At 36.8% G+C, this 12633-nt stretch overlaps 1 long non-coding RNA gene across 1 annotated transcript in view; it reads right to left on the bottom strand.

Moving 5' to 3' along the window:
* Positions 1-8640, bottom strand: part of LOC135253019 (uncharacterized) — a 64856-nt gene extending 56216 nt beyond the window's left edge. Inside the window, exon 1 of the long non-coding RNA XR_010329515.1 lies at positions 8297-8640. This is a non-coding gene — a long non-coding RNA (uncharacterized LOC135253019). The remainder of the gene's footprint in view (positions 1-8296) is intronic.
* Positions 8641-12633: the final 3993 nt, after the last annotated feature.

Raw genomic sequence — 12633 nt, 5'->3', positions numbered from 1 at the left:
TTACCGCCATCCACGGCTCAACAGTTGATTTTAAGCAAGATGTAAATGTGTCTATGGTAAAAATGAATAAATAAATAAGTTACAATGCTGCCTTAAATGTGTTGCTTAAATAGAGAGCCTGCTGACTCCACCCTCCCACTCTCGAGACTTTCATTATTTCCAGTAGCTAATTTAGCCATCCTTTTCGTCACACAGTATTTTTCATTCAATTCAGACGTTCCAGCTCAAAGCGCCTTAGCAAAGTAAAAACTTACAACGTTACCTAATGCTTCGAATACACCACAGTGTCCGACTCAAAATGTCATTCCACTATGCTTTGATTAAATTGCCCCTTATTGTGTAATTTAGGCTATTAAAGGGAGACAATTACATGCCAGAGAATCTTAAAACTCTTACGTGTACATTACAACACAAATGTCTGCCAAAATAATATTTTAATACCTACCCTTTACAGGCAATAAATTATATTAAAACATAAAACAAGAAGTAATTTCCGCTTTCAGTGATGAAACGATGCTGTTGGGATACAGTATATGTGGACGTAATGCAATTCCAAACAGTTGACTGTATTGCACTGAACAGCGACACTCCTTGGAAAAAAGTAAAAATGTTTCCAACGCAATGGGATTGCAGCATGGCAGTACTTCGTTCAGTCAACACACCATTAATTCAGAGTTACAGCGAACCTGTGACCTATAAATAATGTTTTAAAAAAATGTATTTCGCAAAAAGCTTAGAGACATAAAGAATTGGAAATACTAATTTCTGCAAAGCACTAGCCTACTACTACCACCACCACTTCTACTATTATGACTACTACTACTACTACTAATAATAATAATAATAATAATAATAATAATAATAATAATAATAATAATAATAATCATCATCATCATCATCATCATCATCAACATTTGAAGCGTTCACATTTAGGTCATGTAGTATATTATTGCTTTGATTATATTATTATTATTATGATTATTATTATTAACAATAATAATAATAATAATAATATCATCGTCTTCGTCATAATGATTATCACCATTACTGTTGTTGTTATTATTATTATTATTATTATTATTATTATTATTATTTACTCTCCATATTTTTTTCTTTGGAGTAAATAAACAACGTTTTAATTACAAATAACGTCCCTACGTGCACATTTATAAAATATTATGTCTTCAGCTTTTCGTAAACTGAAAATATGGTGCATGCAGTATGACGGAGAAGATAGGCGAGGACGGAAATAACAAGTTGTTATTTTCCTCATCAAGAAAATCGCTCCTCGTTCCCCCTGGCAATAGATTTTGTGGGTATTAATAAAGCTCCCAGAATCATACAATAAGACAGGATTCAAATCAAGTTTAATGTATTTTATTTTCCTTTCTTGATTTTTTCTGTCTCAAACATATCTCTCAAACAAAACAATGTTTCTGCAGACGGTTGTCATGTCATGAGAAAAAATGTATTTACAATAATGGTGATTAAACAACTCATAGCAACTGGAACCGTGTCATCACATTATGATACTTCAACATCCAATATGCAGACAGTCTACAGGAAACTACAATTTGCAAGTTTGCAATTGCATTAATGAAAGAGATATAATTTACAGTGAACCACTCCAGTTCTACTATAGTAAAAAGAACATAGCCTACTTGCAGAGCATCAACCAATGATACAACTGTGCGTCAGTATCCATAACATGTGCTTATTCGATACCTACTGAAACGCAATAAAACAAGTATACTAAAGTTAACTAAATCTAAAACATTCAATAAAACCAAACCAAGGTTGAAAATTAATTGCTGAAAATTTAGTTTGTGCATCACAGAATGAAGGAGCCTATCTAGTCTTACATAAATTCTTAAACGTACAATATTGCCCTTTACCATTGTAAATGGATGGCCAGTGTATGTTTAAATGTATTGTTATTTATTATGTAAACTTTTTGAAGTGCATCACGCTGCCCTCTTTCCACATGTTTAATAAGTAACCAGTGTCAGTATATGACAGCAGTAAACATTACATTTAGTTAGTTTAGCCTACGATAGTCAAATGTTTAACCACTGAAATATTATGTGGATCAATGTATAACTGTCACGCAAATGAGAAAATGAACTTAAAATAATCTATTGCAGGTGTGATTTTTTTCTATAGCCTACTTGACTGTTGTTTGCTCTAATTCGCAATTCAATCTGGGTAATACAATGTGTGACATGCCACTGTTAAATATTAAATTCACTTCCATTTCGAAATTGTTCGATATAAAAAAACACATCCTTCTCATATTTGCCAATACCACTATTGTGATATCTACCTATTTCTAACTATTTTTATCGTTATCGTTTGCTAATAATGGTTAATAATGCAGTCCGGATGTTTCTCCCCCTAGTGAGTAAAATAAGGAAATAATTATTGGGTTTTGTGCAACATTGCCCCTTACGAAATAAACACTGTGTCCGTTGTCAAAAAGATAGTATAGTGGCTATTTGTGTTTTGTTTAGTTTTTTCCTAAACGTTAAATCCAAACTATCTTTCAATCGGTTCCCACGTATTCGTCGGCTTTCCATCTGTTGAATCATCGGCTTCGAAAAACGTGATGCGTATACAGATATTTAGCATAAACTCACAGGTTAATGTGTAGAATATTTTACATATTTCACATTCTTTAGGCGCTGTTATTTAAAGTTGTAAAAATACTCTGTTTCTTGATATTTTGCATCAGTATTAATTTGTAACTACAAAGACTTGACAACATACAAAGTAAATTTAACTAAGTGATTCTTAACACTGCAGGTGCAAAGAGTGTTATTGCCATGATGTGTCCCACTTGTGTGTGAGGCCGTGTGTGAGTATGAGTAGTATGAGATTGGTGACAGATTGGTACAATATATGTGATATTTCTCTATATATAATACATAGTGATGTTTTTGCATATATACTTCTTATCAAAAAGCAAATGTATAGCTGGACACTAAAGAAAAACTGAGTGGTCAAAGCTTTCCATTAAACAAAAACGGGAATCATGTTTGTAATTTATAAAAAACATCTAAATTTTAGCTCAATTTGTAGTTTCATCAGATTTAAACTTAAGAAGTAGATCAATCTCAAAACTGTGTGCCCTAGCCAGTGAGTTACAAATATCAAACAAGAATGTGGCATTTTGTTACACAACATAAGTAATTCATTTTGGAGCAAATAATTTGGTGTTTGCAGGTCAGGCAACTGCCATGCAAAGATAGAAATAGATTTTTTTTAAAGAGGTGAAAAAGGGTCTATGGGGGGGGGGGGAGAGAGAGAGATAGTGCCATTCAGGAAGTCCTTCAGTGACTGCCCCACATTAGATAGAATACTGATGCTCTAATTTTAAACAAGCACACTTTGAGGGTAGTTAATGTAGTCACACAAGTATGGAGTAATATTTAATTGGAGGGGTCAATGGTGCTTCTAACTGGCCTCAATGGATCCAACCCCCAGGCTCTGACATCCGTACAGGTCACCTGATACAGCACAATATGTATTTACTCCCAGGTATTCCCTCTCCACAGCCTTAAGTTCAGTGTTTAGCATCAGGAGGAGTGGAAAATAAGGGTCATATGAACATGTCAATCACCTCCCTAATTTGGGTGGTTAATGCAACTGCCTCAGATGATATTACTGAAATGCATTTTCAAAGTGAATGATGAAAAAACTACAGCACCCATTCACTTTCACACATGACCACCAATTGAAAGCAATGTTTCTCCGCATTAAAGCATAACCAACAGCAACATTTCACTGTTTCTGGAAGATATCTCAGAAGTTCCTTCTGAAAATCAACATCCCTTTAACCCGTAAAATGACAAACAGGGTATTTGTTTTCAAAATGATTTAATATACTGTTACGCTGTTAAGTATTTGCTTAAACATCTCATTCAACTCAATAAGAAGATTTTTGCAGACGTATGATAAACACCTTTGTAAGCATTCCCTACCTAAAAATCTCAAGAGGCAAAAAATCACAAAGCTCAGTAAAACCCAAACAACAATTTGATTCCGTCATTTCCCCTGAACACAAATTATGGTACTGTTTTGATTCATCCAGATAACAGAACTGCAAGAACATGTCTGACCTATTATTTATTTTCATGTGATGTCTAAAAGAGCAGGACATTCAGAGAGTTTGCTTACATAAATTACATAGAAAAATAGGATTAAACACCACAAATCTGTAAACATACACCAATAGATGAAGGCTTTAAAATACGATTTTAAAAAATAGCTATTTTTCCCCAAAATTGGTGAGTACCTTTCAATATATTTCATGGGACCACAACAATGCTGTAAAACCATGGCTATGGCATTTCTGAACACAATTTTTTGTCACAGTGACTGGTGCAATTTCTAGTTGTAGGGCTAAAAACTGTAGGTTTTCCATTAAACTGTAGGCTTTGGGTTCAACGGATAACCATGTTAATATTGTCTAAGGCTGGATTTGTTCTGTATCAAATCAGTAATCCCAGAATGAAATGTTCACGACTTATGTTGTGAATCAAGAGAAGCAGTTCACCCGAATAACAATGAAACTATCATGCAGTACACCTTTATAAAATTTAATGGGAACAACACATACAAACCATATTCGTGTTGCAATGCTAAAACCACAACATCTCATATATTCATTTTGAGCCAAAATTAATACGAAAAGTGCGACTAAGACTGAACTTACTACAAATGGCATAGGAGAGTATGCAGCTATAATGACATCAGTCTTTAAATCTAAGCTATTGAAAATTGCACAAAGTAGCAACGTAATTACCGATAATGACTGAAATGTCACCCGTTAATGCCACCACTTTTATGTACAGAAGAAGTGGAGGACCTTCCCATGTTGAAGCCAGAGCACGTCCATTTGGTCACTCTTCACCTGTATCTATAGATTATTCATACTGCCATTTTCTGTCATTTAATACATTAATATCTGGCAGTTGGCACTTTTTCTGACCTGCTTTCACTGCAACGGTTATCACCATAATTTCTCTTGCAGACAGTCAAGATCTGGTGTAAAAGTACAGGCAGAATGGACAGCATTGACTGTTCTGCTGGAGAAGACAGCACAGTGAAGCTTACACTATAACCCACACAAACATAAAATAGCTGTAAACAATTATCCAGTGTTCTACATTTTCACATTACGGGAACAAAGAAGCACTTCACATTTTGCAGAGATCCAAATGTGTTACGTTAACTAACAAGAGTATAAGACTTCTTTTTTGTACAACAGGCAAACGTGTTGAAATCATGCAATTCCGATTTGCAGTGCCATTTAAGGAACATCAGTACCCATAGAACCTACTAAATAAAGACAATTAGCATTGAGAGCAATGGAAACAAACAACCTTGAGCTAGCCTTGTGCAGCTGGGTCTTAAAATAAAGAGAGCCATCATACCTTTTATCAAAGGTAGTTTTCATGAGAATGAAAACATCAATTTTTTATTCTCCTTCCTCTTTCTTTAAAAACAGATAAGCGTGGTATCTGTACTTGGGTTTCATTATGTGCACGGCGTGAAGAACAATAGCGATGGTATCGCACGAAAATAACAAGAATAATCAAAACAACCAACACTGTACACAGGACAAAATGAGCACAGACATCCACAAGCAAAACTCAATCTTGACATAATGACTGATTTTAACAAGGCACAGCATGGATATAAAAAACATAACAGCCATAACGTACATCTTTCTTTAACTCTGAATACCAAATGAGAGCATTCTGATTTACCACTTTATCTTCCTTATTCAGACAACGCACTTATTCCTGCTTTTGGTAAATGGAATGATGGAAAGAAAAGTAAGACTTACTTAACCCTTTGAAGAGTATGCTTTTAAAAAAATGTTTTTTGTTTCCAAAATTTGAAGTAATTGTTCAAGAACACCCCAATTAGCAGTCATGATTGTTACATGATTTTACATCAGCATTAGAATGTTCAGTTAATAACATTCTAATCACGTACTTGTGACCTTATGCCTTAAATTTCTCAAAGTTCAAGACAAATCCCGAAGGAGGTGAACAAAACAGCCTCCAGAATGTTCAGGTGAAAAAAAAATAACATGTTTCAGATTTTAAATATTAAGTGCCTATATATTTATTTCAGCATGCGTGAAACACAGGGTCATTGTGTAAGCATGACACGGTCAATGCTCATGACCCACTGAAGGTATCAGTAGACATGGCCGAGGTCTCACACTAGGGAATTGGAGAAGCCCCACATCAAAGGGACTCACTTGACATTAGGACCTCAGGGTCACCCATTAATAAGTCACACAGAGAGTAAATATTTGAGAGCTGAATCACTCCCTCTAGGTCCACGTCCCTTAGCATCAGCCTTGCTGCCTGTGGCAGAGCAGAACCAAAAAGCTAACTTTAATGAGCCTGCATAACAGCATAACCATTACACAAAGCAATGCTGTAAAATTACAATTGATTCTGGCCCTGTAACGGTTTGGGTCTTTAGCCGCTACTTGCAGATGACCACATTTGGGAGAAACGTATTGATGCGCCAAGTTGTGGAGCATAGCTACCCCAATTCTCACAACCCAGAAGGTGACAGCTTCCTACTTTTTCCCTGTTTTACAAGCATGCTCTGACAGACTTATAACATCCTCCAAGCAATGAAGATTACATTCACAAAATGAAGCCAAGATTTGTAAGGAGCTCAGAAAAGTGATACATTTATGGACAATAGCATCAGTTTTGATGTGATAATTACCAATGAAAATTTGACTGAAAAAGAAAATAAAAGGAAACATCCCACGCACTTTTAATTGCAGCGAGCAGACTAATTCTGAAGCAGACAAAATTAGTCTCTTTGCATGCTCATTAAAAATGTATTTTCTAGGAGCTTCTAATCAGTATGACAGTACAATTTTAGTGGATGTTATAGACCTCTAATTATGGGAAATGTCCAACTCACAGCCCATGTAGATACTGTATGCCAAGATGTATGCCAGCCCATCCTGTCAGACAAAGACCAACAGTCACCAAGAAAATAGTCAAATTTACACAGAAAAGTTTGAGCTGTAGGATTCCAGAAATGTGGTTTAAATGATACACATCCTGAACTGAGCAGTACCAGCAGTACCACGGGTTATACCAACGGTCACTTTAACCTCCTTCAAACCTCTCCACATGGATAAGCTGCTGAACTGAATGCCTGACACCATGAAACTGTTTGCAAAAGCCTACCAGACTGCACAAAGATGAGGCAGCCATCACCCTGTTAGCATGTTATTAACATGAACTTGAACATGAACTTAAGAAGAACAGGAGTTAAAAAAAAAAATCATAGTAGTGACATACAATCTCTAAAAATGTATTGCATTAAGAACAAACAAACGCTGAAGAGAAAAACAAAATGTAACTACTGTAAAGTGCAAATTTGAAATAAATTATATACATTTCTACTTACTAGTCTAAACGGTATTATAAAGGGAATGCTTTCAGAATTTGACCATATGCATCTTCTCACGCATTATCTCTCCATTACATGCAGCTTTGCAAACTACCTTCAAGGGATTTACATTGTTAAATACTGTGACCAAATATTCAAGGCTGAAAATGTCATTAAACCTTACATCAGTCACTGGGCTTGATGAATCCAAAAGAGTACAATCAGAACAATAATATATATATATGTGTGTGTGTGTGTGTGTGTGTGTGTGTGTGTGTATGTTTTCGTCATTTAATATTCGCAATATTGTACGTATAGTTAAGTATACAAATTGTTGGTGAGCACATTAAAATTTAGTCCCTGTAATTTACTCATTATAAATACATAGTTGTAATATGAATACATTTGAATGAAAAATTGGCTCTCAACAGCTGAATAATAGTTATAAGCACACCGATTTGCGACATGTTTAAAAAAGATGGCTTATCGAGGTATAAAATAACTGACGGACAGTGCAACATCATTCACAGCATTGCGTGTAAACTCCATTCTTCGACGCGTTACAAATACGCAACGGCATCGAACTTCCTCTACGAAACAACTGGGAGGTGTCACAGCACAGCCGCAGAAAACTGATCAAAATACATGCACTCTGCAAAAAGTTGTCGCTGCTATCTGAAGTTGTTCATCAAATACATAACCTTTAGAATGAAAACAAATTAAATACAGTATAACCATATTCTGTATCGCTTTCCCTCGCCTCCTGGGATTTAGAGGCTAAGTGGAACTTACGTACGGTTCACCAAAAAGTCCAAGCACACTTTCTTCTTTAAGCTATAGATATTTTATAACTTACCGATGGAAGGTAATCGGCCTTATTTGGGTCCTCCAAGAGAGAGATGCTAGATCGGTCCCTGTCTCGTGAAAAAAAGACCGGCTTCTAACTGCCCCCGTCCTTTAATTAGAAGCGGGCTGAATTTTATGATAATAAGGATTGACATCAGCCGTAACAACTTGAGCAGCATAAAAGAAGGGAGCAAGGGGCAAATTCGCGTCTCGTTTCCCATGCAATTCCGACGGTCAAGTTCAAGCGCAAATTTCAAGTCACGGCAACTTGTGGCCAATTGCCATTCAAAACGCGTTCGTGTGTACCCAACGCTGAAACGCGTTGTGGGGAACATCTTAAAAGAGCTTCTCAGCCATTATAACACATTAACAGTGTGAAAGTAGACATATACGTCACCACAGGATGTGCTAATTGGATCACAGAAGCCAACAAAAACAATGTAGCCAAAGCTACAGTCACTGAATCTCGTAACTCCAAATGCCTAGTCTCTTAGAATATAATTAGACAGTAATTCCTTATTTTTTATTAAGTTTATATGTGACAAAGTACATTATCGCACTGGGCTGTAAATAAAACCAATAAAACAGGCGTCAGCTATAGGATTTACCCTGCCAGTTTGTTTCACAGGAATGTGCTTCAAATTTTGCAGCGCATCAAAACAAGGGGTTAAAATACCCTCTACGGCATAAAGGGAGCAATTTAATACTTACACAAAGAATACTATTTCCAATAATTGAATATAGTTGGCAATTTAGTTTGATATGCAGAGTTGCCACCAAACTGAGCGAACAAAGCCTATATAAAGGCAGAAAAATACGGCCTTTCTCATTATAAGGGATGGTAGTAGGCCTATATATAATCCAGAGGATTACAATTGTTTTTACGTTTTTGGTTATCTAGTCAAATAAGCCACATCAATGCTTCGAATCATGTAAAATTATTAAACATTAACAATTTCACAGAAACACAGTATTGGTATATTTCAAATTAGGCAGCGCGTGTTTCAGTAAAAATTATTTGGCTACAGTTACCTTGGAATTACAACCTAAGGAAACGGCGTTTTTTCATATATGCAGATATTAACCAAAAAGTACAGTGGTCTCAGAGACAATTAGTAACGCTGATTTAAGTCAGTTATTTGGAAGAGTGAAAACCACTACCAGATAGAGGTTTCAGGTTATAAAAGAAAGAAGAAACAATTGATATTAGTGGAGCAAACATAAATATACGAAAAATATTATTTTAAAAGTCCATAGGACAATAGCTTGAGCGTGTGCAGGAATGTAATACGTCCACGTTATACGTATATTAACACAAGCTATACAGTAAGTAGAATCCTGAATATTAACAAGCAGTTTGGTAAGACTGCAATGAAATACATCACATTTGAAACTGCTACTACCACGAATAATAATAATAATTATTATTATTATTATCATCATCATCATCATCATCAGAATTATCCTAATAATAATAATGAGAAAAAAAGTCTTGTTCAATGAAACCAGAGCAATGCATCTTAAACATTTCAATGAAAACCTATTTTAACAGCCAATGGAACAGAACATACATGCTGTACTGCAGAACCTGAGCGTTTTCAGTACAACGACTAACACATTTGACAAACAGTATATTTATATTGTAACAATGAGTTGCTATTATGGAGTAATAGCTGACCAGCATGCATGCTTCTGGCACCTTACAAGCAAAATGGGGGTCATTTAATTCACAAATGAGATGTCCTGGGCCAGGCACTATTCATTAATGAGCTGTGGCTGCCTTATCACTAATTGATGCAAGCACACATCTCTAGAACAGGTTTTCCATACAGCAGAATATCTGTAGCAATACTGGTCAGAGTGTAGTAACATATTTATTTTATGTCATCTATTTTTATACCATTACAATTATATTGTTGTTTTATACCACTGACATCTTGAATATGCAAGGAATTGGGGGAGAGGGTAGTGAAAATAATAACTGCAATACCAAGTAAAAATGTAAGCAGTTGTTTGTCTCAAAAACACATGAGAAATTTGGCCGACGCTTTGTTTTGGAGCTAGAGCCACAACATATGGGCTCCGTAACAAATTGATAACACATTTTAGGGTGCACTTTTTCAAAGTGAAAACAAGTTATCAAACACAGCATTTTTAAAAAAGGTAATGAGAAAATTTTTTATCGCTTCTGTTTGATGCTTAAGCGTTGCTCTTCACCCCCCATCTGTTAGTCAGTCATGAGAGCACAAATGCCCACAGACCGCCATCCACAGCTTCCACTCTATAGCCCCCTCCATCGCTAATACGGTCAGTATGTTCCAGCATCTCAGAATTCTGCTCCCATGTCTTGTGTGGCACTGTAAAGCAGTGGTTGACCACTTACTGGAAACAGATCATTACTGACAACTTGAATGTCTCATACGTGAACACCCACGCATCTAAATGCACCAAACATTCAGACTGATAATGACTGCTTTTTTTAAATTAAACCCCCAGCTGTAAACTGCACTATCTACGATAATTTCGAATATTTTGATGAACGAGACTAATAAACTTAATAAAAGACGTAAAATTAGCCTTTAAGATTAAGTCCTTCTTTCGCCACTCTCACCATACAGAATTCCCATTAATAATTGTCATTGTGTATACTCGGAAGTAATGGTTTTATATCTGACATTCAAAGCTCTTCTAAGTTCATGTTGCAGCTCTCACCTTACTGCGTTGAAACAGGGAAAGAGCATGCACACTGTACAGGAAACCATCCATAGGGTAGGCTCTCCCCTGGATGCCCTACCCACTCCACATCAGAAGAATTAAATGGGCAGTTTGGCCATAATTTACCCAGAGGGTACAGAGCTCCACGCTTCGATTTGAATACAGAATAACTACCCTGAAACTGGGGCATGTTCCACCTGAGTCAGTACAAAATAAAACGTTCAAAAATAAATTATAATGAACTTCGACTGTAAGTTTCTGCCATTTCCCCCCCACACAGCACAGCTGGCAAACTGTAGTGGGTTTGTAAAATGCCCCGTTCCATTGGCAGAATGGAGAATGTTTTTTTTTTTTTTTTAAATATATATATATATATATATGAACGCTGCTTGTCCTTTTTTTCCACACCAGCTAATCCACAAAATATATGAAAATTGCGTATGACAGATATATTGACTTGTTGGCTGAAAGGCTGAAGATGCAAAGCTTATAGACGCCACTTGGCATGAAAACAATATTAATAAGCTGGCGAGGGCTTTAATTCAGGAGAGGCTTGACACTGAAGCTTTCATGTGCACAGTCGCGTGTCTTTTCTGAAGCACAGTCTGACACAGAGGTGTTAGAGGATCCTCTCTGGATTTTTTGGCACTGCTAACGCTGTGTGGTATTCAGGGCCACTGCGGATGCTCAGGGATGGTTGGACGGGGGGCTGGTGAAGGGGTGGGGGGGGTGGAGTGGTGGGGGGAAGGGGGGTCCTGCACATGGCCTTCTCAGTGTGATGCTCCTTTATGCCTCCCTGTACACAGCACCCCCATGAGATATGGCCCTGTCTGAAACGTCTCACACACACACACAGACTCAGACACACACACACACACACACAGGCCTCAGCCTCCTGTCACATCCCATTGAGGAATCTACCCAGTCCAGCCTGGTTGCCATAGCTATTGGGGAGCCGGGGTTGGGAGTGTGTGAGCGCGTGCAATGAGAGAGAGAGAGAGAGAGAGAGAGGGAAGGAGAGGAAGGGAGGCAGAGGGAGAGGTAGATACAGCAATTAATTTGCATGTATTCAAATGAGGCATGAATAACATTCTTCCAGCAAACAATGGGGAACCAATCAGGATGCAGCTCACTCCTTGCCACCCACCACTTTCCTCCGGTTCCCTAGGGGAGACGTGGCGAAGGAGTGTGGGAACCAGGAGACCCCTGAACAGTGAAGGGGGTGCCATTTGGACCATTGTGAATGTATTGTCTTTGGGCTTTTCCTGTTCTCTTTTCTTTTACTTATTCCCTTGGCTATTGTTGCTCTTAAATATTGCTTTTATATTTGTATTTACATTTAGCAGAGATTGTTATTCGGATTATCTTACATAAATGTACACGTACAGCTTTAGGCAACAAACCGTCATCAGGGTCATATTTGATAGCAGTAGTCATGGTAGGTGCAAGAGCTAAAAATATTATTTATAAATCCCATTTGTCATTTATTTATTCAGAAATCAACTGATTCTTTGGTCAAAATAGTGCTTTAATCTACACATCCGTTCAAGAGAAACAATATAGAACTGTAAGATTTTATAGCTGTGTTTATCTCACATTTCAAGTTTCCTCGCTGAGGACATTTGTGATACC

The sequence above is a fragment of the Anguilla rostrata genome, chromosome 4 (assembly GCF_018555375.3).
Source record: "Anguilla rostrata isolate EN2019 chromosome 4, ASM1855537v3, whole genome shotgun sequence".
Taxonomy (NCBI): Eukaryota; Metazoa; Chordata; class Actinopteri; order Anguilliformes; family Anguillidae; genus Anguilla; species Anguilla rostrata.
Note: the sequence above shows the minus strand (reverse complement) of the source record. Positions and strands in the feature narration are given on the sequence as shown.